Raw genomic sequence first — 27049 nt, 5'->3', positions numbered from 1 at the left:
CTGCAACCTCCGCCTCCCAGGTTCAAGCTATTGTCCTGCCTCTACCTCCCAAGTAGCTGGAACTACAGGCGCCCACCGCCATGCCCAGCTAATTTTTATATTTTTTAGTAGAGACAGGGTTTCACCACGTTGGCCAAGCTGATCTAGAACTCCTGGCCTCAGGTGATCCACCCGCCTCAGCCTCCCAAAATGCTGGGATTATAGGCATAAGCCACTGGGCCCAGCCAAATTTCTTTCATTTTATGAAGGCTGAGAGAGGTAAGGAAGCTGTAGAAGAAAAGTTAGAAGGTAGCGAAAGTTGGTTCATGAGGTTTAAGGAAAAAAGCTGTCCCTATAACCTAAAAGTACCAGGTAGGTGATGCAGCAAATGCTGATATAGAAGCTACAACAAGTTATCCAGATCTAGCTAAGATAATTGATGAAAGTGGCAACACTATACAACAGATTTTCAGTGTAGATGAAACAGCCTTATATTGGAAGAAGATGCCATCTAGGACTTTCGTGGGTTTTTTTTGTTTTTTTATTGTTTTTTTTTTTTGTGAGACATAACTCTTGTTGCCCAGGCTGGAGTGCAATGGCTCAATCTCGGCTCACTACAACCTCTGCCTCCTGGGTTCAAGCGATCCTCCTGCCTCAGCCTCCTGAGTAGCTGGGACTACAGGCGCGCGACACCAAGCCAGGCTAATTTTTGAATTTTCCTGCCTCAGCCTCCCAAGTAGCTGGGATTACAGGGATGCGCCACCATGCCCGGCTAATTTTGTACTTTTAGTAGAGACAGGGTTTCTCCATATTGGTCAGGCTGGTCTCGAACTCCTGACCTCAGGTGACCCACCCGCCTTGGCCTCCCAAAGTACTGGGATTACAGAGTGAGCCACTGCACCCAGCCTATATATATATATGTATTTTGAGACAAAGTCTCACTCTGTTGCCTAGGCTGGAGTGCAGTGATGCAATCTTTGCTCACTGCAACCTCCACCTCCCAGGTTCAAGCAATTCTCATGCCTCAGCATTCCTACTAGCTGGGACTACAGGCGTCGCCACCAAGCCAGGCTAATTTTGGTATTTTTAGTAGAGACGGAGTTTTGCCGTGTTGGCCAGGCTTAACTGTATCTTTGTACCCATGAGCCATCCCTACTCCTCCCACCTCCATTACTCATCTCAGTCTCTAGTAATCATTATAGACTGGGCGTGGTGGCTCACACCTGTAATCCTAGCACTTTGGGAGGCCAAGGTGGGTGGATCACCTGAGGTCAGGAGTTCAAAATCTGACCAACATGGTGAAACCCTGTCTCTACTAAAAACACAAAAATTAGCCGGGCGTGGTAGCGGGCGCCTGTAATCCCAGCTACTAGGGAGGCTGAGTCAGGAGAATTGCTTGAACACGGGAGGTGGAAGTTCCAGTGAGCCGAGATGGCGCCATTGTACTCCAGTCTGGGTGACACAGTGGGACCTTCTCAAAAAAACAAACAAAACAAAACAAAAAATCATTATATACCCTTATCTCCATAAGAACAATTGTTTTAATGTTTAGCTCCCACAAATGCATAAGAACACGTAAAGTTTGTCTTTCTGTGCCTGGCTTATTTCACTTAACATCATGGCCTCTAGTTTCATCCATGTTGTTGCCAATGACAGGATCTCATTCTTTTTTGTGGTTGAGTAGTACTCCATTGTGTACAAGTACCACATTTTCCTTACCCATTGAAGTGCTGATGGACACTTAGGTTGATTCCAAATCTTGACTGTTGTAAATAGTGCTGCAATAAAAATGGGAGTCCTGATATCTCTTTGATATACTGATTTTCCTTCTTTTGGGTACATACCTAGAAGTGGGATTGCTGGATCATATGATAGTTGTAGTGGCTGTATTAATATCTACATTCCCACCAAGAGTATAGGAGGGTTCCCCCTTCTTCACATCCTTGCCAGCATTTGTTATTACCTCTTTTTTGGATAAAAGCCATTTTAACTGCAGTGAGATGGTATCTCATTATAGTTTTGATTTGTACATCTCTGATGATCAGTGATGTGGAACACCTTTTCATATAACTGTCTGTCATTTGTATGTCTTCTCTGAGAAATGTCTATTTAGACTTTTTGCCATTTTCAAGTGGGAATTTACTGATTTTTTTATTCTTTTTTTTTTTTTGAGAAAGAGTCTCACTCTGTTGACCAGGCTGAAGTGCAGTGGTGCGATCTCGGCTCACTGCAACCTCAGCCTCCTGGGTTCAAGTGATTCTCCGACCTCAGCCTCTTGAGTAGCTGGGACTACAGGCACGTGCCACCACACTCAGCCTAATTTTTGTATTTTTCAGCAGAGAGGTTTCACCATATTGTCCAGGCTGGTCTTGAACTCCTGACCTTGTGATCCGCCCACCTCGGCTGCCCAAAGTGCTGGGATTACAGGCACGAGTCATCGCACCCGGCCCGTTGTTGTTGTTGTTGTTGTTGTTTTTGAGACGACTCTGGCTCTGTCACCCAGGCTGGAGTGCAACAGCAGGATCTCGGCTCACTGCAACCTCCACCTCCCAGGCTCAAGTGATTCTCCTGCCTCAGCCTGCTGAGTAGCTAGGATTACAGATGCCCGCCACCACACCCAGCTAATTTTTTTGTATTTTTAGTAGAGACAGACTTTCACCATGTTGGTCAGGCTGGTCTCGAACCCCTGACCTCAGGTGATCCACTGGCCTCAGCCTCCCAAAGTTCTGGGATTATAGATGTGAGTCACCACGCCCAGCCCTACAGAATATTTTTTAAGACTAATGTTGAGACTTACAGATCAGAGAAAAAGTTTCTTTTCAAAATATTACTGCTTATTGGCAACACTCATACTCACCCAAGAGCTTTGATGGAGACATACAAGACTAATGTTTTGTTTTCGTACCTGTTAACACTGCATCCATGCGGCAGCCCACAGATCAAGGAATAATTCTGACTTTCAAGTCTTATTATTTAAAAAATATATTTAATATGGCTTATAACCACCATATATAGTGACTTCTTGGATGGGTCTGGGAAAAATAAATTGAAAATCTTCTGGAAAGGATTCACCACTCTAGATGCCATTAAGAATGTTAGTGGCAGGGCGTGGTGGCTCATGCCTGTAATCCCAACACTGGGAGGCAGAGGCAGGTGGATTGCTTTCTTGAGTCCAAGCTGGGCTTAAGCCCAGGAGTTTGAGACCAGCTTGGGCAACATGGTGAAACCCTGTCTCTACTAAAAATAGAAAAAATTAGGTCTGGGAGGGGTGGGACACGGTGGCAGACACCTGTAGTCCCCACTACTTGGGAGGCTGAGGTGGGAGGATCACCTGAGCCTGGAAAGTTGAGGTTGCAGTAATCTGTGATCGTGCTACTGCACTCCAGCCTGGGCGATGGGAGTGAGACTCTGCCTCAAAAATAAATAAAAATAAAAATAAAAATAAACAGAATATCCTATCTCTAAATAATAAAAAAAAAAAAGAACATTCATGCCGAGTGCAGTGGCTCATACCTGTAGTCCCAGCACTTTGGGAGGCCAAGGCTGGTAGATCACAAGGTCAGGAGATCGAGACCATCCCGGCTAACAGGTGAAACCCCGTCTCTGCTAAAAACACAAAAAATTAGCCAGGCATGGTGGTGGTGCCTGTAGTCCCAGCTACTCTGGAGGCTGAGGCAAGAGAATGGCTTGAACCTGGGAGGCGGAGCTTGCGGTGAGCCAAGATTGCGCCATCACACTCCAGCCTGGGTGACAGAGCAAGACTCCGTCTCAAAAAAAAAAAAAAAAAAAAAGAACATTCGTGATTCATGGGAGGAGCTCAAAATGTCAACATTAACAGGAGTTTGGAAGAAGTTGATTCCAACCCTCATGGATGACTTTGAGGGGTTCAAGACTTGAGTGGAGGAAGTAACTGCAGATGTGGTAGAAATAGCAAGAGAACTAGAATTAGAAGTGGAACCTGAAGATAAGACTGAATTGTTGCAATCTCATGAGAAAACTTGAATGGGTGAGGAGTTGCTACTTATGGATAATAAAGAAAGTGGTTCTTGGCCGGGCGCAGTGGCTCACACCTGTAAACCCAGAACTTTGGGAAGCTGAGGCAGGTGGATCACAAGATCAAGAGTTTAAGACCAGCCTGGCCAATATGGTGAAACCCCATTTCTACTAAAAATACGAAAATTAGCTGGGTGTGGTGGCAGGTGCCTGTAGTCCCAGCTACTCAAGAGGCTGAGACAGAAGAATCGCTTGAACCTGGGAGGTGGAGGTTGCAGTGAGCGGAGATCGTTCCACTGCACTGCACTCCAGCCTGGGCGACAGACGGAGACTCTGTCTCAAAAAAAAAAAAAGAAAAGAAAAAGAAAGTGGTTCTTGACATGGAATCTACTCCTAGGAAACATGTTGTGACTACTGAAATGACAGCAAAGGATTTTGAATGTTACGTAAATTTAGTTAATAAAGCAGTAACAAGATGTGAGAGAACTGACTCCAATTATGAAAGAAATTCTACTGTGACTAAAATGCTATCAAACAGCATCACATGCTACAGAGAACTCCTTCGTGAAAAAAGAGTCTATAATAGATGCAGTAAACCTCACTGTTGTCTTACTTAAATAAATTGCTACAGTCATCCCAGCCTTTAGTAACCACAACCCTAATCAGTCAGCAGCCATCAGTGCTGAGGCAAGACCCTCCAGAGGCAAAAAGACTATGACATGTTGAAGGCTCAGATGATTGTTAGCATTTTTTAGCAAGAAGGTATTTTTAAAGTATATACATTTTTTTTTTTTTTTTGAGATGGAGTCTCGCTCTGTCACCCAGGCTGGAGTGCAATGGTGCAATCTCGGCTCACTGCAAGCTCCGCCTCCCAGGTTCACATCATTCTCCTGCCTCAGCCTCCTGAGTAGCTGGGACGACAGGTGCCCGCCACCACGCCCAGCTAATTTTTTGTATTTTCAGTAGAGACGGGGTTTCACCATGTTAGCCAAGATGGTCTCAAGCTCCTGACCTCGTGATCCTAAAGTATATACATCTGTTTAGACACAATGATATTGTACAGGAAATACACAGCAGTATAGTGTAAACATAACTTTTATATGCACTGGGAAGCCAAAATATTTCTGCGACTCACTTTATTGGGTATTAGCTTTATCTCAGTAGTCTGGAACCAAACCTGCACTATCTCTGAGGTATGCCTGCATTTAGAATAATCAAAATCCTCCCTGTCCATTCCACCATTTTCTATCCCCTTATCTTGCTTTATTTTTCTTCTTGGAATTTATCACTTCCTTCTCTATCGGGGCAGTCCCAGGTACCAACAGTGCCTGTAGTATAATAGCTACTTGAGAAATAGTTCAGTGAATAAATAAGTCATAAAGAACCACTACATCTTCCCAGAAAAATGCTGCATATTAGCCTGTAAATTGTTTTGCTAGAGAAAAAATACTTGAATAAAAGAATATGTCTGGTCAGGCACAGTGGCTCATGCCTGTAATCCCAGCATTTTGGGAGGGCGAGGTGGGTGGATCACCAGAGGTCAGGATTTCAAGAATAGTCTGGCCAACATGGCGAAACTCTGTCTCTACAAAAATACAAAAACATTAAGCCGGGCTCATTGGCTCAAGTCTGTAATCCCAGCACTTTGGGAGGCCGAGGTGGGCGGATCACCTGAGGTCGGGGGTTTGAGACCAGCCTGACCAACATGGAGAAACTCCATCTCTACTAAAAATACAAAATTAGCCGGTGGTGGTGGCTCATGCCTGTAATCCCAGCTACTTGGGAGGCTGGGGCAGAAGAATCATTTGAACCTGGGAGGTGGAGGTTGTCGTGAGCCGAGATCGCACCATTGCACTCCAGCCTGGGCAACAAGAGTGAAACTCCATCTCAAAAAAAAAAAAGTGTTGACTAAGTATACTCTGCTTCTCTAAGTGTGACTACTAAAATGTTCAGAAAAAATCTGAGAGTCGGAGATGCAAGGCATTCAAGATGCGAGTGAGTTCCCAGAAAACAAGCTTAGTGAAAGTCTTTCCAGAGGTGAGCACATGTGACAATTAGGCATTATGTAATTTAAATACCAGATGCTGCCTATCCTATCCTCCAGCCCAATCCAAAGGCTCATATATTGCTGAATACATTTTCTGGATCTTTATCACAGTATGCAAGTACAATGACTCAGTTACACTCTATGGTCTGCTCTATAAAGTTATTATTATTGTGTACATGCACGTATTACTCTACGTTACTCTTCACACCTATATAGCCATAGTTCTTTACAAGGAAATTCCCTCAAAACCAGTTGCATATGATTATTACTGAGGCCTGTTTGCAATTACAATGCTGATCATAAATATTTTATCATTCGTCTTGTTCTTGATAATATTAAAGCACAAAAGGCTGCAAATGGCAAATAGTAATTACTTATGAATAAAAAGATTTTGGGAATGTACCAAGTCTACTGGCTGCAATAGTCTCTCCCACCACCACTTACATATATTACACATCAAGACAAGAAAAGTTTAGGCAGACGGGAGGTATTGGGATTATCAACATAACCCTGACCAACAAATCTGATATCTGACATCAGTTTTAATACTCACATGCTGTCTGTTGTCCATCTCTCTGCTATCCTAGGAATTGACTCCCTCTCCAATTTCTCTCCAAGGTACTGCTTCCTGTAAATTGTAATTGTCTAGTTATTCATTTACTCCATCTACTTAAGCTCCTTGAGGGAAGAGGCTGTGGTTTAGCCCCCTCGCCAATGGGCACTCCAATAAATACTTCTGGAAGAAAGTGAAAATTTATATAATACTAATGATGTTTTAGATTAATTCAATTCTGGGATCCTCAACAAAGCTGATTCTACTCATTCAGGAGCCACTGAGAAGCATTTTATCAAATAAGGGTTCTGGGGAGAGACAGCTGAAGGTAAGGTAAAAATGTCTCTCCTATATTTTGAGTTGTTTCTCTGTCACCAACTAGCAGTTTCCCCATCTGCAAAATGAGCAAGGATTGGATTAGAGAATCTTGCTGTCATACAATTCTGTGATTTAATGTGGTTTACCTTGCCACATAAAATTTAAAACACTTAGAACAAGCCACCTCTCCTCATAGCATCACCTTAGCCTAAACTGCTTCAGTGAGCCACAGGGAAGTTGGAAATCATGATTGTGCTTAACCAGTTATCAAATGTAACTCTGTTTCCTCCTCTACCAGCTCTCCTGACTTGGATTGATAGTTCTGAAGGTCTGCTGAGATACATTATGTTGAACCTGTATTATTTCCTGAGTCTATTAGGAGGAGGAGGAGAATTAGGACAGACCGTCCCTTTCACTATTCCACATCCTCCTTATTTCATTTTCATTTCTTTTTTTTTTTTTTTCCCCTTTCCCCCCTATTTTTTTTTTTTTTCATTTTCATTTCTCTCTGCTATCTTCCCCACCCCGTGCCTCACTCTTTTTGTTCCTGTATCTAGAGCTAGTTCTTATCTTCTAGATCATTCACACTTGGGAAAAACAAAGTCAAACCAAAAAACAAACAAACAAACAAACAAACAAACAAAAACCTCAGAAGCCTTTTAACTCAAATATACTTTTTGGAAATAGTGAAGTCGTATGGTCAGCCCAGCTCCAAGAACCCAGTGAAGCCCCACCCACCTGAAGCCAAAATGTTCAGCAAGTGGACCAAAGCCAAGACCACTAAGAAGCGACTACAGTGGGCCACATCCAATGTCTTCGCGATGTTCGACCAGTTCCACAGCCAGGAGTTTAAGGAGGCTTTCAACGTGATTGACCAGAACCATGATGGCTTCAATGAAAAGGGGGACAGCAAAACAAGCTGGCCTCGCAGGGGAAGAACCCCAAGCATAAATACCTGCAGGGCATGATGAGGGAGGCCCCAGGGCCCATCACCTTCCACCACTTCCCTCACCATGTTTGAGGAGAAGCTGAACGGAACAGAGCCCCAGGATGTGATCCAAAACGCCTTCACCTGCTTCAACAAGGAATCCTCAGGTTTCATTCATGAGGACCACCTCCAGGAGCTGCTCACCACCATGGGTGACAGCTTCACAGATGAGGAAGTGGATGAGATGTACTGGGAGGCGCCCATTGATAAGAAAGGCAAGTTCAACTAGGTGGAGTTCACCTGCATCCTCAAACATGGCGCCAAGGACAAAGATGACTAGGCCACCCCAGCCCTCCCGATGCCCTGGGTCCCCGGCCAGTCACCCCTCCCTGCGGACACTGGTCCGTACCAGCTCTCTGCCCACGACCCTCTCTCAGGGGATCCTCCCTTTGAGGGCTTCGGGTCCCACCTCCCAGTGGAGAAATCAGGCCAAGAGAAGTGCAGTGCAGGACTGAGGCAGGTGTTCTCACCGTGACTCTAGAGCCCTGGGCAGGAGTCTCTGACCCCTCCAAGGAAAGACCACCTTCTGAAGAGATGGGACTCCAGGTCCTGGAGGCAGTGAGGGAAGGCCCCAAGACAGCCATTCCTGGGCTGCTCCCCAAGGAGGAAGGGAACCTGTGTGCCCCCAGGAGGAAGGGGCCCTAAGTCCTGGGATCCAATACCACTTCACGTGCATCCCTACCCAAACGCAAGTTCACCAAAGTCCCCCCTCAGAGGACAGGACACTAGACCCCTACCCTACACCCTGTTGAGCCACCAGCGCACACCCACCCAGAGCAGCCACCCACCGTGGGAGTGTGCTCAAGAAGACATCAGTCCCAGGGGAGGCAGAATCTCCAATAGAGGGCTGAGCACAGAAAAAAAGAAAAGAAAAGAAAAAGAAAAAAAGTGAGGTACTGTTTACTTATATGTAAACTTAATTCAGATTAGCTCTTCTTAAAAATCAATGGAAATTCTAAATTTAGTTTGTGTATTAAACTGGGACAAAACTAATAACAGTATTTTGCCAAGGGCACTTGGCCTTACTCCCATTCTCTCACGCTTCAGATATAAATCACTGAATGAATCCAGCACTGAATAAATGAATGATCGATCCATAATTTCCTAAGACAATTCCAATTTTCATCTTGCACAAATCTACAAAGCTGAGCCATCCGCACAGCACTTAAACTCCTGGTAGGTATCTTTCAAGGCCAAGGTAGTTCCGCCTCCGGAATCCAGTTCCCTCCGCCTGGATAGTCCTCCCAAGGCTCCCTCACTTCATTTCAGGTCTCCTGCCAAAAGACTTCCTCACGAAGGCCTCTCAGACCGACCCCTTCCCCACTCCCAACTTTACAGTCCACTCCCCTAGCCCTATTACATTTTTATTCATGAAAATTTACGGCATTTTGTTACATATCTATACATTTTCTTGCCTGTCTCTTCCCTAGAATACACAGTCCAGGAGGGCAAGGGCTGGGGTGGCTTCGTTTGCTGTGGGATCCCAGCACCTAGAGCGGAGCCCAGGACATAGTAAGTGCTCAGTAAATCACAAATCGCTTCTCCAAGGGTCCAAGGCTAGTTTCCCAGAGCCTCAGGACACTTCTCCCTTAGCCCGGCCCACCTCCGAGTAGCCGCCCACCTCGACTCCAGCTCGGCCATCTCTACCCCAGCTCAGGTCCTCATTCCCGCACCCCCCGGCCTCAGGGACGGCGCGGCGCACCCACCTCCCAGACCCCGCGACTGCGGTTGGGCCCCGCGGCTTCGCTCAGCGCTCACCTCCCGGGTCGCTGCGCCTCTGCGCTGGCCCCAGGCCGCCGCCGCGCCGGGCAGTAACAGCGACCGTCCCACTGCGCTCCCGCCGGCCCTGCCTGCAGCCGTTGGCACCCACTAACTGCCTCGAAAAGCCTAGGATTCGACTTTGAATGGTCCGTTAATGTGGTCGCAAAACGTGACTCGGTTCATCTGGCGCCCTCCGTAAGCAAGACAAGAAAGCACCCACCTGCGGTCGGGGTTGTCCGGCCCCTCCCGGCTTCTCACCTGCGCACCGCAAGGTCCAGCCCTGGAGGCTGCTGGGGATCCCTCTGAGCGCCCCCCTCAGGCGTCTTCCTGCGACCGGGGCAGGGGAACTCTTGACCGGGAAACAGTTTTGGGCCCCACCACCCTTGGCGCCGCCGTTAGGAGGGTGTGAGCGTATCTACTTTCAAAGATACCCGAGCCCCTCACCGCCTGCGGCCGGGAGGTAGTGCCTCGGCTATTCCCGCGGGCGGGGCTGCTCCGCTGTGAAGGCCCAGGGCGAGATCCGGTGAAGAGTTCTTTCGGGCCGCGCACGGTGGCTCATACCTGTAATCCCAGCACTTTTGGAGGCCGAGGAGGGCGGATAACTTGAGGTCAAGAGTTCTAGACCAGCCTGGCCAACATGGCGAAACCCCGTCTTTACTAAAAATACCAAAAGTAGCGGGCGTGGTGGTGGGCTCCTGTATTCCCAGCTACTTGGGAGGCTGAGAGAGGAGAATCGCTTGAACCCAGGAGGCAGAGGTTACAGTGAGCCGAACTCCACCACTGTACTCCAGCCTGGGTAACAGATCAAGATTACGTTTCAAAACAAAACAAAACAAAACAAAACAAAACAAAACAAAACAAAAAAGAGTTAATTCGGACTCAGGAGGTCTTTTTGGTTGAAAAGCCCGCGGTCGTTCTCTCCACCTCCTGGAAAAGACTTTCTAGGGTTTTGGGGTTTGGAGTAATAAAGGTCATCCTCTGCTGCCTCATTGGTGCTATCCAGGGTAAGGCCCCTACGGACAGCGCAAAGGTGTTTTGGAGAGATTGTTCTCCCCGAGCCCAAGCATAAGGCTTACCTTGGAATTACCTGGAGGCTCACCAGGACAGCCTGGCCTTTAGTAAAGGGTTGATAAGTCAATAGCAAACAAGGGCCATTAAAAGGATCTATACTGCATTTCTCAAATGAGGATATTCCAGTCAACAATAAACACGTCAAAAGGTGTGCAACTGAATTGTTGATCAGGGAACTTGACATTTAAACTACATGAGATACCAATTCGTGCCCACTAGAATGGCTACAACAAAGATAGGAGTTGGGGTGTGGAGAAAAAAGGAAGTGAATGCCAAACCTGGGGAATGTAAAACATTCAGAACTTCTCACACATTTGTCAATGGGGTACAAATTGATAAATTGTTTGGCAATATTTATTAGAACATATGCCTACCCCATGATCCAAGGATTCCACTCCTAAGTATACACTCAACAGAAATGCATACATATATTCACCAAATGTAGGTACTAAAATGTTCATCTCAGCCTGGCCTTTGAGTTGAGTATTTTAAAAGTGTATTTAGGCAGGATGTGGTGGCTTATGCCAGCACTTTGGGAGACCAACGCAGGCAGATCATGAGGTCAGGAGTTCAAGACCAGCCTGGCCAACAGGGTAAAACCCCATCTCTACTGAAAATACAAATATTAGGTGGGCGTGGTGGCATGCGCCTGTAATCCCAGCTACTTGGGAGGCTGAAGCAGGAGAATCACTTGAACCTGGGAGGGGGAGGTTGCAGTGAGCTGAGATTGTACCACTGCACTCTAGCCTGAGCAACAGAGCAAGACTCCATCTTAAAAAAAGATAAAGAAATATGTCCATTCAAGTACAATAAACTTATATTTCCTTCATGGTAATATTATTTACGCATGCATTCTTTTTACTTGGTCGGTCTTTGCAGATGATTTTATTAATCTTATCAAAGAACCAACTTTTGGCTTTATTGATTATCATTTTACTATGGAGTTTATTGTAAATTTTATTGGGGGAACCAGCCCCAATATTTCAATGTAGGCTCTTTCTATTTTCCATAAGTGTCAGCCAGCTGAGAAATAAAGAGAAAGAGTACAAAGAGAGGAATTTTACAGCTGGGCCTCTGGGGGTGACATAACATATCTGTAGGACCATGATGCCCACCTGAGCCACAAAACCAGCAAGTTTTTATTAAGGATTTCAAAAGGGGAGGGGTGTACGAACAGGGAGTAGGTCACAAAGATCACATGCTTCAAAGGGCAAAAGGCAGAACAAAGATCACATGCTTTTGAGGAAACAGGACAAGGGCAAAATTAGAACTACTGATAAGGGTCTGTGTTCACCTGTGCAGGTATTGTCTTGATAAACATCTTAAACAAAAGAAAATGAGAGCAGAGAACCAGTCTGACCACAAATCTACCAGGGTGGAGTTTCCCAATCCTAGTAAGCCTGAGGGTACTGCAGGAGACCAGGGCATATTTCAGTCCTTATCTCAACCACATAAGACAGATACTCCCAGAGTGGCTGTTTATAGACTCCCCCAACAGGAATGCATTCCTTCCCCAGGGTATTATTAATATTCCTTGCTAGGAAAAGAATTTAGCAATATCTTCCCTACTTGCACATCCATTTATAGGCTCTCTGCAAGAAGAAAAATATGACTCTTATTTTGCCCGACCCTGCAGGCAGTCAGACCTTATGGTTTTCTTCCCTTGTTCCCTGAAAATTGCTGTTATTCTGTTCTTTTTCAAGGTACACTGATTTCTATTGTTCAAACACACGTTTTACAATCAGTTTGTACAGTTAACACAACAGTGGTACTGAGGTGACGTACATCGTCAGCTTACAAAGATAACAGGATTAAGAGATTAAAGTAAGATAGGCATAAGAAATTATAAGAGTATTATTTGGGAACTGAAAAATGTCCATGAAATCTTCACAATTTATGTTCCTCTGCTGTAGCTCTAGCCGGTCCCTCCGTTCAGGGTCCCTGACTTCCTGCAACAAAATTTGTTGCATCTCATGATTTATTCATTTCAATGTCATTTATTTTTGACTAACATCACAAGGAAATTTATTAATTTCAACAGATAGCTCCTTTCCTTCCTTTGTCTTTCTTTCCTTTTTGGAGATACAGTCTCACTCGGGCACCCAGACTGGAGTGCAGTGGTGTGATCATAACTCACTGCAACCTCAACCTCCTGAGCTCACACAGACCTCCCACCTCATGTGGTCCCATGTAGCTAGGACCACAAGTGAATGCCACAATACCCAGCTAATTTTTTTATTTTAGTAGAGATGAGGTCTTGCTATATTGCCAAGGTTGGTCTCAAACTCCTGAACTCAAGCAATTCACCTGCCTTGGCCTCTAAAGTGCTTGGATTACAGGCAGGAGCCACCGTGCCCAGTGGGAAACTATTATTTATTTATTTGAGACACAGTTTCGCTCCTGTTGCCCAGGCTGGAATGCAATGGCACAATCTCGGCTCACTACAACCTCTTCCACCCAGGTTCAAGTGATTCTCCTGCCTCAGCCCCCCGAATAGCTGGGATTACAGGCACTTACCACCACACCTGACTAATTTTTGTATTTTTATTTTTATTGATTTATTTTTGAGATGGAGTCTGGCTCTGTCACCTAGGCTGGAGTACAATGGCACGATATCGGCTCACTGCAACCTCCGCCTCCCAGGTTTAAGCAATTCTCTGCCTCAGCCTCCCAAGTAGTTGGAATTACAGCTGCCCGCCACCACACCTGGCTAATTTTGTATTTTTAGTAGAGACGGGGTTTCACCATTGTGGCCAGGCTGGTTTTGAACTCCTGACCTCAGGTGATCCATCCACTTCAGCCTCCCAAAGTGCTGGAATTACTGGCATGAGCCACCATGCCTGGCCTGGGAAATTATTCTTAATTTTCTGTTCTTTTTATGAAAATCTTCAGTAAGTTTTGGTAAGTTTACTTTTTCTTTGCTCTGTGCTATCCACCAATGTACAACATTGCTAATTTAGGAAAATCAAAATATTATCATATGAAAAATTGTTGACTATGATCTGAAAGTCAAATTTAGCTGCAGCTTGATCTTATTCCACAGATCTTTTTATACAGAAACAACCAGCTATGCCTTGGGATCAAAATCCAGAACAATCAAATGGAAATTACAGTGAAAATGAACAAAAGGGAGAGCAGAAATGGAGAGAAGGAGGAGGAGAAGCAGGTGGAAAGAGAGAGCGAGAAAAAGAAGAGGAAAATGAAAAGGAGCTGGAAGATGAACAGGAAAAAAGGAAAAGGGAAAATAAGAAAAAATATTCCAAGGGTAGATTAGTCAGCAAATCCCTCATGGACACTCTCTGGGCAAAGTTTAAGTTAAACAGGTGCCCCACAATACAAGAGAGTCTATCACTCTCGTTTGAATTTGGCATGACACATAAACAGGTATGACGACATTAATAGACATTTCTTCATTGATAGACAAAGTCACTTCTATAGTACTATTACTCACATAGACCAATATCCTTATTCTTGTATTAATCACCTCCCATACCTCATTTTTTGCAGATAAGTCAATGGTTTTGTAAAAAGAGGAAGAAATACAATAGAGAAATGTCCAAGAGAAAGCATAAGGAAAAACAAACTAGGTAAGAAAGTGTTTCTTGTAAAATAACAGGAAGTAGAAGGAATATATTGACTTCCGGAGATGGTTTGTGTTTCCATTGTTGTTGGGTGTGCCTATAAACTTTTTCGTGTTCCAGCCAGTGGCAGAAAAACCATTTACTGCCTTATTTTTCACTCCACTCAAAACACACACAGGCACATACTCACATATACATGCCACCATTTAACACGTAATCATATTACCAAATGTACAAATACAGACATTAGCTTTTCTTTTTTTTTTTTTTTTTTTTTTTGAGACGGAGTCTCACTCTGTCGCCCAGGCTGGAGTGCAGTGGCCGGATCTCGGCTCACTGCAAGCTCCGCCTCCCGGGTTTACACCATTCTCCTGCCTCAGCCTCCCGAGTAGCTGAGACTACAGGCGCCGCCACCTCGCCCGGCTAGTTTTTTGTATTTTTTAGTAGAGACGGGGTTTCACCGTGTTAGCCAGGATGGTCTCGATCTCCTGACCTCGTGATCCGCCCGCCTCGGCCTCCCAAAGTGCTGGGATGACAGGCTTGAGCCACCGCGCCCGGCCAGACATTAGCTTTTTATTGATTGCAGCACAGAATTAATAATTTTGTCCTTTTTGTTCCTTCGATGCTAAATATATCTGATGATTGTCCTTCTGCTCTAGTTATTGGCAGATGCTCATGTGATTTTTGGAAGGAATTAAGGACAATATCAAGCCTTTTTGTTTGTTTCTTTTGGTTGTTGTTGTTGTTCTTTTTTTTTTAGACAGAGTTTCGTTCTTGATGCCCCAGGCTGGAGTGTAATGGCAGAGCTCAGCTCAATGCAACCTCCACCTCCAGGGTTCAAGCGATTCTCCTGCCTCAGCCTCCTGAGTAGCTGGGATTGATTACAGGCATGTGCCACCATGCCCGGCTAATTCTGTGTTTTTAGTAGAGACCGGGTTTCTCTGTGTTAGTCAGGCAGGTCTCGAACTCCCTACCTCAGGTGATCCACCTGCCTTGGCCTCCCAAAGTGCTGGATTTACAGGTGTGAGCCACTGCACCAAGCCCAATATCAACATTTTTAACATCACTAGACTGTATATAGAATTTTAATATATTATTTATTTATGTATATTTATGTAGAAATGTTTAAATATTATCTCACTTGATCAATGTTTTTTGTTTGTTTGTTTTTTGAGACAGAGTCTCACTCTGTCACCCAGGCTGGAGTGCAATGGCACGATCTCTGCTCACTGCAACCTCTACCTCCTGGGTTCAAGCAGTTCTCCTGCCTCAGCCTCCCGAGTAGCTGGGGTTACAGGCACCAGCTAATTTTTACTATGCCCAGCTAATTTTTGCATTTTTAGTAAATACCGGATTTCACCATGTTGGCCAGGCTGGTCTCAAACTCCTAACCTCAGATGGTCCGCCCACCTCGGCCTCCCAAAGTGCTGGGATTCCAGGTGTGAGCCACCATGCCCGGCCTCACTTGATCATTAAGCAAAATATGGTGCCCTCGGTTGTCAATCCCAGGAGAGCAGAACACTGAACACTGGTTACCAACACCGAGGGAATGACTCCTACCACATGGAGGATTGCAAAGATCATCACTGTGCCAACCGACAAGAATAGAAGTCCAAATGTTTCCACTCAATGCACCTCGCCATCAGAGTTGTCCAAAACAATGCGATCAAGCCATGGGTAGAGCAACACTTTACTTACAGAGCAAGATCAGCTTCCTGGCAGCCCGTGCAGGGAAATTGGCTATGCATACCCCTCTGGCGCATTGGGCTTGCCACAGGGAAAGATAGTCTCACAGAGGCAATAAACCAGCACAGGTCACTTGGGCTCTTTTTTCTTTTCTCTTTTTTTTTTTTTTTTTTTTTTTTTTTGCGATGGAGTCTTGCTCTGTTGCCCAACCGGAGTGAAATGGCGCAATCTCGGCTCATTGCAACCACCACCTCCCGGGTTCAAGCGATTCTCCTGCCTCAGCTTCCTGAGTACCTGGGATTACAAGCACCTGCCACGATGCCCAGCTAATTGTTGTATTTTTAATAGAGACAGGGTTTCACCAAGCTGACCAAGCTGGTCTCAAACCCCAACCTCAGGCGATCTGCCTGCCTGGGCCTCCCAAAGTGCTGGGATTAGAGGCATGAGCCACTGTGCCCGGCCTCTTTTTTTGAAATTTGAGACAGGGTCTTGCTCTGTCACCCAGGCTGGAGTACAGTGGTGCAATCTCGGCTCTCTGCAGCCTCCATCACCCAGGTTCAAGCAATTATCGTGCTTCAGCCTCCTGAGTAGCTGGGACTACAGATATGTACCACTACACCGGGCTAATTTTTGTATTTTTAGTGTAGATGACGTTTCACTGTGTTGGCCAGGCTGGTCTTGTACTCCTGGCCTCAAGTGATCTGCCTGCCCCACAAAGTGCTGGGATTACAGGCGTGAGCCACTGCACCCGGCCGGGCTCTTTTATCTCTTGGTAAAGAAGTATTCCAGGCCCACAGTCTATTCTTATGAGGCCAAGTCAGGATTGAAAGACTACATGCATGAGACTGCATTTCCCAGCAATCATTACTCTAAATTATAAATGAGGAAGCTGAATTGCTGGGAAATAACGTGATTTCATCAATAAATAACAATTACTGACTGTCTGAGCCTGAATTTGTACTCTCATCTCTTAGTTTCATAAGCTGTATATTTTCAGTTATAACTTGAGACATAGTCTAGGCTCTATCAATTTGTTTCATAAGTAGTGTTTGGATGCTCTTAGTGTCCTCTTAAAATCCCACTGTGACAGTTTTTTGGTTTTTGTTGTTGTTGTTTGAGACAAGTTTTGCTCTGTCACCCAGGCTAGAGTGCAATAGCACGATCTTGGCTCACTGCAACCTCTGCCTCCAGGGTTGAAGTAATTCTGCCTCAACTTCCAAGTAGCTGGGACTATAGGCACGTGCCATCACGCCTGGCAGATTTTTTTTTTTTGTATTTTTAGTTGAGACAGGGTTTTACCGTGTTAGACAGGATGGTCTCGATCTCCTGACCTCATGATCTGCCCACCTTGTCTTCCCAAAGTGCTGGGATTACAGGCATGAGCCACTGCACCCGGCCAACTTTGTATTTTTAGTAGAGACGGGTTTTCACCATGTTGGTCAGGCTGGTCTCGAACTGCTGACCTCAGATGATCTGCCCGCCTCGGCTTCCCAAAGTGCTGGGATTACAGACATGAGCCAGGACGCCCGGCTGTTTTTTGTTCATTTGTTTTTAAGAGACGGGGGTCTCACTGTGCCGCCCATGCTGGTCTCAAACTGCTGGGTTACAGGGATCCTCCTACCTCAGCCTCCCCAGTAGCTGGGATTGCAAGTGTACATTACCATGCCCAGCTGGTGTGATGGTGTTTCTAATGGTCTTGCACCATTTCTGCCTCTACAACTTTCTTACCCCTATGAAATTTTAAAATATATGTTGGAAAGATTACCTTGCCCTTCAATAAGAATTGCTTTCCAGATTTAACATATTTTGATGTATATTAAATAAGTAGACTGTGTTGTGAAGCTTTTCTTTACATTTTTTTACAGACGGGGTCTCTATGAGGTGCCAAGGCTGGTCTCGAACTCCTGCCCTCAAGGGATCCTCCCACCTTGGCCTCCGGAAGTGCTGTGATTACTCGCATGAGCCATTGTGCCTGGCTAAGATGTTTTTTCTTTTTTCTTTTCTTTTTTGTTTTTTGAAACACAGTCTCACTCTGTTGCACAGGCTGGAGTGCAGTGGCTGGATCTCAGCTCACTGCAACTGCCGCCTCCCGGGTACAAGCAATTCTCCTGCCTCAGCTTCCTGACTGTGGCTAAGACGTTTTATACAAAACCATTCTCACCAATAAATGGAGTTCTGAAAGGATAAACAAGAAAATATTAACAATCATTAATTCTGTGGAGTAGAACTAAATGAGACGAGTGCAAAGAAGTTCCTATATATCCTATTTTCATACTACTATGGTTTTAAAGTTTTTACAGTGGACGTTGATTTTATTTCAGAAAAAAAGTCAATAAATAAATTACCAACCTCTGGAAATTTCTTGAGACTGAAAGGGAAATCCATTGTAGAATCTAATGAGTTCAGAGCATTCTGCAATTTGTCAATATATCTTTAAATATCCCTTCCAGGCCTGGTGCAGTGGCTCACGCCTGTAATCCCATCACTTTGAGAGGCCGAGGCAGGAAGATAACTTGAGGTCAGGAGTTCCAGACCAGCCAGACCAACATGGTGAAGCCCCATCTCTACTAAAAATACAAGATTAGCTGGGTGTGGTAGCGCATGCCTGTAATCCCAGCTACTTAGGAGTCTGAGGCAGGAGAATTGCTTGAACCTGGGAGGCAGAGGTTGCAGTGAGCTGAAATCATGCCATTGCACTCCAGCGTGAACAGCAAGAAAGAAACTTCGTATCAAAATAAATACATAAAATAAAATAACCATCCCCTCCAAACATGGCATTTCTCTATAAACTTGATTATGCTCCGGGAAAGTTGATTATTTATTTATTTATTTTTTTGAGACAGTCTTGCTCAGTCACCCAGGCTGCAGTGCAATGGCGCAATCTCAGCTAACCACACCCTCCAACTTCCGGGTGCAAGCAATTTTCCCTGCCTCAGCCTCTGAGTAGCTGGAATTACAGACACCTGGCACCACGCCTGGCTAATTTTTGCATTGTTAGTAGAAACGGGGTTTTGGCATGTTGGCCAGGTTGGTCTTGAACTCCCTACCTCAGGTGATCCGCCTGCCTCAGCCTCCCAAAGTGCTGAAATTACACACCCAGCCAAAGCCTTCTTTTTTTTTTTTTTTTTTGAGACGGAGTCTCCCTGTGTCGCCCAGGCTGGAGTGCAGTGGCGCGATCTTGGCTCACTGCAAGCTCTGCCTCCCGGGTTCACGCCATTCTCCTGCCTCAGGCTCCAAGTAGCTGGGACTACAGGCGCCTGCCACCGTGTCTGGCTAATTTTTTTGTATTTTTAGTAGAGACGGGGTTTCACCGTGTTAGCCAGGATGGTCTCGATCTCCTGACCTCGTGATCCGCCCGCCTCGGCCTCCCACAGTGCTGGGATTACAGGCTTGAGCCACCGTGCCCGGCCCAAAACCTATTTATACTTCCCTGACAACATCCCTCTTCCCATAAGAATAAACTTACCTTGTGTTTTGCATTTAGCATTTCCACACAATATTTTACTATGCCTGCATGCCTCCTAAAGCAATATATGATACTGTATTGCATGTTTTGAAATGTATATGAATGTTATATCTCATTCCTTTGCACTTTATACATAAATACTGGTTTTTTTGTTTTGTTTTGTTTTTTTCTGAGATGGAGTTTTGCTCTTGTTGCCTAGACTGGAGTGCAATGGCGCGATCTCGGCTCACTGCAACCTCTGCCTCCTGGGTTCAAGCAATTCTCCTGCCTCAACCTCCCAAGTAGTTGGGATTACAGGAGCCTTCCATCATGCCTAGCTAATTTTGTATTTTTAGTAGAGACGGGGTTTCACCATGTTGGCCAGGCTGGTCTCAAAGTGCTGACCTCAGGTGATCCTCCCTCCTTGACTTCCCAAAGTGCTGAGATTACAGGCATGAGCCCATGCGCCCAGCCTTTTCATTTATTTGTTTGTTTGTAAGACAAAGTCGTGCTCTGTTGCCCAGACTGGAGTGCAGTGGCACAAACACAGCTCACCGTGGCCTCAAACTGCTGGACTCAAGCGATCCTCCCACCTCAGCCTCCCCAGTAGCTTGTACCATGGGCACAAGCCACTATGCCTGTTTGTTTGTTTGTTTGTTTTTTCAGAGATAAAGTCTAACCATGTTGCCCGGGCTGATCTTGAACTCTTGGGTTCAAGCAATCCTTTCAACTTGGCCTCCCAAAGTGCTGGGTTTATAGGCGTGAGCCAGCACTCCCTGCCTGCAATCTAACTTTTAAAAAGAGCTTTATTGAGATATAATTCAAATACATAAAATTCGCCCATTTAAAGTGTATAATTCAATAGCGTTTGAACATTTCATGATGTTGTGGGGAATCTAAATTTTTTTTTTTTTTTTTTTTTTTGAGATGGAGTCTCACTCTGTCTCCCAGGCTGGAGTGCAGTGGCACGATTTTGGCTCACTGCAACCTCTGCTCCCCAGGTTCAAGCGGTTCTCCTGCCTAAGCTTCCCAAGTAGCTGGGATTACAGGCCCCACGGTGGCTAATGCCTGTAACCCCAGAATTTTGGGAGGCCGAGGCAGGCGGATCATAAAGTCAGGAGATCGAGACCATCCTGGCTAACACAGTGAAACCCCGTCCCTACTAAAAATTCAAAAAAATTAGTTGGGCGTGGTGGCGGGCACCTGTAGTCCCAGCTACTTGGAAGGCTGAGGCAGGAGAATGGCGTGAACCTAGGAGGCGGATCTTGCAGTGAGCGGAGATTGCACCACCGCACTCCAGAGCCTGGGCGACAGAGCGTGACTCTGTCTCAACAAAAAAAAAGAGAAAAAAGAAAAAAGAAAAAAGAAAACATTTTCTTCACGGGATGGTTTCCTTTTACATAGTCTACTATGAAAATTTCTTTTTTTTCTTTTTTTTTTTGAGACAGTCTCGCTCTGTACCCCAGGCTGGAGTGCAGTGGTGCGATCCTGAATCACTGCAACCTCTACCTCCTGGGTTTAAGCTATTCTCCTGCCTCAGCCTCCCGAGTAGCTGAGACTACAAGCGTCTGCCACGAATCCAGGGTAATTTTTGTATTTTTAGTAGAGGCAGGGTTTCACCATGTTGGCCAGGCTGGTCTCAATCTCCTGATCTGAAATGATCCACCCACCTCACCATCCCAAAGTGCTGGGATTACAGGCGTGGACCATGGCACTGGGCCGAAAATTTATCTTATGCAGTCCATGGCCCCTCTTCCTCAAACACTGCATTAAGAATATTGTTACTGTGGGCCGGGCATGGTGGCTCACGCCTGTAATCCCAGCACTTTGGGAGGCCGAGGCAGGTGGATCATGAGGTCAAGAGTTTGAGACCAGCCTGGCCAACATGGTAAAACCCCGTCTCTACTGAAGAGACAAAAATTAGCCGGGCATGGTGGCGGGCGCCTGTAATCCCAGCTACTGCAGAGGCTGAGGCAGGAGAATCACTTGAACCCGGGAGATGGAGGTTGCAGTGAGCCGAGATTGCACCATTGTCTCCATACTAGGCCACAGAGCAAGATTCCATCTCAAAAAAATAAATAAAATAAAATAAAATAAAATAAAATAAATAAATAAATAAATAAATATATATAGTTACTTTGGGAGGCCAAGGCAGGCGGATTACCTGAGGCCAGGAGTTCAAGACCAGCCTCGCCAACATGGCAAAACCCCATTTCTACTAAAAATACAAAAATTAGCGAGGCATGGTGATGCATGCCTGTAATCCCAGCTACTTGGGAGAATGAGGCCTGAGAACTGCGTGAATCTCGAAGGCAGAGGTTGCAGTCAGCCAAGATCATGCCACTACACTCCAGCCTGTGTGACAGAGTGAGACTCCCTTTCAAAAAAAAAAAAAAAAATTAAAAAAATTATTGTTGCAAATTGAATGTTTCTACCCCCTCAATATTAATATGTTGAAATCCTAAACCCCAATGTGATGGTAATAGGATATAGGACCTTTGGAATGTGATTAGGTAATAAGAGTGATGTCTCATAAATGAGATTAGTATACTTCTAAAAGAGACACCAGGTCCAGGCTCCATGGCTCAAGTCTGTAATCCTAACACTTTGAGAGGCCGAGGCAGGTGGATTACCTGAGGTCAGGAGTTCAAGACCAGCCGGGCCAACATGGTGGAAAACCATGTCTCTACTAAAAATACAAAAAATTAGCTGGGTGCAACGGCGCGTGCCTGTAATTCCAGGTGATCTGGAGGCTGAGGCAGGAGAATCTCTTGAACCCAGGAGGCGGAGGTTGCATTGAGCCGAGATCATGCCACTGCACTCCAGCCTGGACTACAGAGCAAGACTTCGTCTCAGAAAAAAAAAGAGACACTAAGCCGGGTGCGGTGGCTCATGTCTGTAATCCTAGCACTTTGGGAGGCCGAGGTGGGCAGATCACTTGAGGTCAGGAATTTGAGACCTGCCTGGCCAGCATTGTGAAACCCATCTCTCCTAAAAATACAAAAAAAATTAGCCGGGCGTGCTGGCGCATGCCTGTAGTTCCAGCTACCTGGGAGGTTGAGGCAGGAGAATGGCTTGAACCTGGGAGGCGGAAGTTGCAGTGAGCCGAGATCACGCCATTGCACTCCAGCCTGGGTGACAGAGCAAAACTCCATCTCAAAAAAAAAAAAAAAAAAAAAAGAGAGAGAGACAACAGAGAGCTCTCTCCTGGATTTTTTTCTTGTGAGGATGCAGCAAGAATACAGATACCTGTGAACCAGGAAGCATGCCATCCCCAGACAGTGAATTTGCTGGGGCCTTGGTCTTGGACTTTCCAGCCACCCAAATCAAGTGTTGGTGCTAAGTGGAGAAAAGAGGAAGTGTTTACATTGGTGGGAATGTAAACTGGTGCAGCCATTATGGAAAGCAGTATGGAGATTCCTCAAAAAATTAAAACAGAACTACCCTGTGATCCACTTCTGGGTATATATCCAAAGGAAATGAAACCAGCACCTTGTAAAAATAACTGCATCCCGTATTCATTGCGGCATTATTCACAATAGCCAAGATACGGAAACAATCTAAATGTCTGTGAAGAGACGAACGGTAGCCCAGCCAACTTAATGAGACCTAAGCTCTGCCAAAAAATTTTAAAACTCACTGATGCCAGGAAAGTTCTGGGTACAAAGAAAAAAAAAATTAGGCGAGTATGGTGGCATGCACCTGTAATCCCAGCTACTCAGGAGGCTGATGTATTTGACTGTTCCTATATCTCATATATGAGAGAGATCATGTAATTTTTTTTTTCTGTCTGGCTTATTTCAATTATCATGATATCCTCCATGCTGCTGTGAATGGCAAGATCTTGTTTTCTAAAGCTGAATAATACTTTTTCTTTTCTTTTTTTTTTGATATGGAGTCTCGCTTTGTCACCCAGACAGTAGTGCAGTGGCGCAATCTCAGCTCACGGTAACATCCGCCTCCCGAATTCAAGCGATTCTCCAGCCTCAGCCTCCCAGGAGCTGGGATTACAGGCACACGCCACTCGGCTAATTTTTGTATTTTTAGTAGAGGCAGGGTTTCACAATGTTGGCCAGGCTGGTCTTGAACTCCTGACCGCAGGTCAAGCGACTCTCCTGCCTCAGCCTTCCAAGTAGCTGGGACTACAGGCACCTGCCACCATGCCTAGCAAATTTTTATATTTTTAGTAGAGACAGAGTTTCACCATGTTGGCCAGGCTGGTCTTGAACTCCTAACGTCAAGTGATCTACCCACCTAGGCCTCCCAAACTGCTAGGATTACAGGCATGAGCCACCCCACCCGGCCAGTTTTAAAGATTTTTAGATGGTTAAAGTATATACTGTGGGTGTATATTTGTATTCTTGCTAACATCTTACCAGAAAAAAATAAAAACATAGTTAAATATCTTTCTCAAGTAAAATGAATGTATTAATATGGAAATTGGGCCAGGCGGGGTGGCTCAGGGTCATAATCCTAGCACTTTGGGAGGCCAAGATGGGCGGATCACGAAGTCAGGAGATTGAGACCCTTCTGGCCAACATGGTGAAACCCTGTCGCTAATAAAAATACAAAAATTAGCTGGGCATGGTGGCACATGCCTGTAATCCCAGCTACTCGGGAGACTAAGGCAGAAGAATCACTTGGATCAGGGAGTTGGAGGTTGCAGTAAGCCGAGATCCTGCCACTGTACTCCAGCCTGGTGACAGATAGAGACTCTGTCTAAAAAAAAAAATGGAAAAAAATCAATTCCTAATGCCTTACAGTTCTGAGTAACACTAGTAGGAATAAAGACAGATTAGAGCACAGCACATTTAAGGATTTGAGAATTTACTTGGAACCATGGATAATTCCTATTTTAAACATTTCTAGCCCAGACATGGAGGCTCACACCTGTATTCACAATACTTTGGGAGGCCTAGGCAGGAGGATCACTTTGTTGTGGCAAACTGTGGAATAGAGAGACCACTACAGGTGAATAAAAGAGGATTTTTCATTTAAGGTACACACCGGCTCAGTGGATTCAAGTCCAAAAAGCTGAGCCTTGAACAAAGACAGAGCGGGAGTTTTTATACATAGGCTTACAAAAGCAAAACAAATGCAGTTAATCATATAGTGTATAACTTATGGCCTTTAGCTGGTGGTCTTGTAGATATGTGGAAAGGAAAACAAGAACTGGCTAAATACAGACATTTGTAAAACATAGTCATGCTTAAGAGACCAAGGAAAGGAGCGTCAGTAAACAGAATTTGTCTTTCTCGACCGGGCGCGGTGGCTCACGCCTGTAATCCCAGCACTTTCGGAGGCCAAGGCGGGTGGATCAGGAGGTCAGGAGATCCAGACCATCTGGGCTAACGTGGTGAAATCCCTGTCTCTACTAAAAATACAAATAAATTAGCTGGGCATGGTGGCGGGCACCTGTAGTCCCAGCTACTCGGGAGGCTGAGGCAGGAGAATGGCGTGAACCCGGGAGGTGGAGCTTGCAGTGAGCCGAGATTGTGCCACTGCACTCCAGCCTGGGTGACACAGCAAGACTTCGTCTCGGAAAAAAAAAAAAAAGAATTTGTCTTTCTTTTTTTCCCTCAACCTTGCCCTGGAAGGCAGTGTTATCTGGAGTTCATTCCTTTGGCCTTGGCTTTTTGGTCAGTGTTATCTTGTAACTGCCCTTGAAGTGAGCTGCTAACAGAGGAAAACTTGTTCTTCTTTTCTTTTTAACCCTTACCTTGCCACATTCTAGGCCTTAGCTCTTACTTTTCTTGGAGTGAATAAATGCAGTACTTATTATTATTATTTTAACGTCTGCCTCAGCTTGAGGCCAGGAGTTTCAGACAGCCTGGAAAACCTAGCAAGACCTCAACTCTGCAAAAAAAAAAAAAAAGTTGCACTCCAGCCTGGATGACAGAGCAATGCCCTGTCTCAAAAACAAAAACAGAGGCCGGGTGCCATGGCTCACGCCTGTAATCTCAGCACTTTGGGAGGCCAAGCGGGGTGGATCAGCTGAGGTCAGGAGTTCAAGGCCAGCCTGCCCAACATAGCGAAACTACATCTCTACTGAAAATGCAAAAAAAAAAAAAAAAAAAAAAAAAAGCCAGGCGTGCTGGCGGGTGCCTGTAATCCCAGCTGCTTGGGAGGCTAAGGCAGGAGAATCGCTTGAACCCGGGAGGTAGAGGTTGCAGTGAGCCAAGATCACACCACTGTACTCCAGCCTGGGCAACAAGAGCAAAACTCTGTCTCAAAAAATAAATACATAAAAATATAAGAACAAGTTTTTAGGCCAGGCACAGTGGCTCATGCCTGTAATCCCAACCCTTTGGAAGGGCAAAGCAGGAGGAACACTTGAGCCCAAGAGTTCAAGACCAGCCTGGACAACATGGTGAAACCTTATCTCTACTAAAAATGCAAAAAATTAGCCAGATGTTGTGGCTCCTGCCTGTAATCCCAGCTACTAGGGAGGCAGAGACAAGGGGGTCATTTGAACCTGGAAGGTGGAGGTTGCAGTGACCCAAAATGGCACCACTGCACTCCAGCCTGGGCCTCAGAGTGACATCTCCAAAAAAATAAGAAACAACAGGCTGGGCATGGTGGCTCACACCTATAATCCCAGCACCTTGGGAGGCCGAGGGAGGTGGATCACTTGAGGTCGGGAGTTCAAGACATTCTGACCAACATGGAGAAACCCCGTCTCTACTAAAAATAGAAAATTAGCCAAGCGTGGTGGCACATGCCTGTAATCCCAGCTACTTGGGAGGCTGAGGCAGAATAACTTGAACCCGGGAGGCAGAGGTTGCAGTGAGCCCAGATCGTGCCATTGCACTCCAGTCTGGGCAACAAGAGCAAAACTCCATCTCAAAAATAAATAAATAAATAAATAAAATTTTTAAAAAAGAAACAACAACAACAACAACAACAAATATCATGGCTGAGGCAGGAGAATCGCTTGAACCCAGGAGGTGGAGGTTACAGTGAGCCAAGATCACACCGCTGCACTCCAGCTTGGGCAACAAAGCAAGACTCTGTCTCAAAAAAAAAAAGCTGATTAATCAATATTAACCAATATTGAGAACAGAATTCCATCAAGATTACTACTGAGGCCGTGCAGGGTGGCTCACGCCTGTAATCCCAGCACTTTAGGAGGCCGAGGCGGATGGATCACGAGGTCAGGAGATCGAGACCATCCTGGCCAACATGGAGAAACCCTGTCTCTACTAATAATACAAAAATTAGCTGGGTCTCAAAAAAAAAAAAAAAAAAAAAAAAAAAGGCCAGACGTGGTGGCTCATGCTTGTAAGGCCTGCACTTTGGGAGGCTGAGGCAGGTGGATCATGAGGTCAGGAGTTCAAGACCAGCTTGGCCAACACAGTGAAACCCTGTCTCTACTAAAATTACAAAAATTAGCTGGGCATGGTGGCAGGTGCCTGTCATCCCAGCTACTCAGGAGGCTGAAGCAGGAGAATCCCTTGAATCCAGGAGGGGGAGGTTGCAGTGAGCTGAGATTGAGCCATTGTACTCCTGCCTGGGCAACAGAGCTAGACTCCGCCTCAACAACAGCAAAATGAGCTGGGCGTGGTGGCACATGCCTGTAATCCCAAGTATTCGGCAGGCTGAGACAGGAAAATCGCTTGAACCAGGA

The 27049-nt window shown here is 45.5% G+C and overlaps 1 protein-coding gene and 1 pseudogene across 1 annotated transcript in view; one reads left to right on the top strand and one right to left on the bottom strand.

Moving 5' to 3' along the window:
• The window catches only part of LOC104681671 (solute carrier family 2, facilitated glucose transporter member 3-like), an 82960-nt gene that overhangs the window by 45913 nt on the left and 9998 nt on the right, over positions 1-27049 (bottom strand). The gene's annotated exons all lie outside the window — the stretch shown is intronic.
• On the top strand, positions 7640-8158 carry LOC104681670 (annotated as a pseudogene).

The sequence above is a fragment of the Rhinopithecus roxellana genome, chromosome 10, assembly GCF_007565055.1.
Source record: "Rhinopithecus roxellana isolate Shanxi Qingling chromosome 10, ASM756505v1, whole genome shotgun sequence".
NCBI lineage: Eukaryota > Metazoa > Chordata > Mammalia > Primates > Cercopithecidae > Rhinopithecus > Rhinopithecus roxellana.
Note: the sequence above shows the minus strand (reverse complement) of the source record. Positions and strands in the feature narration are given on the sequence as shown.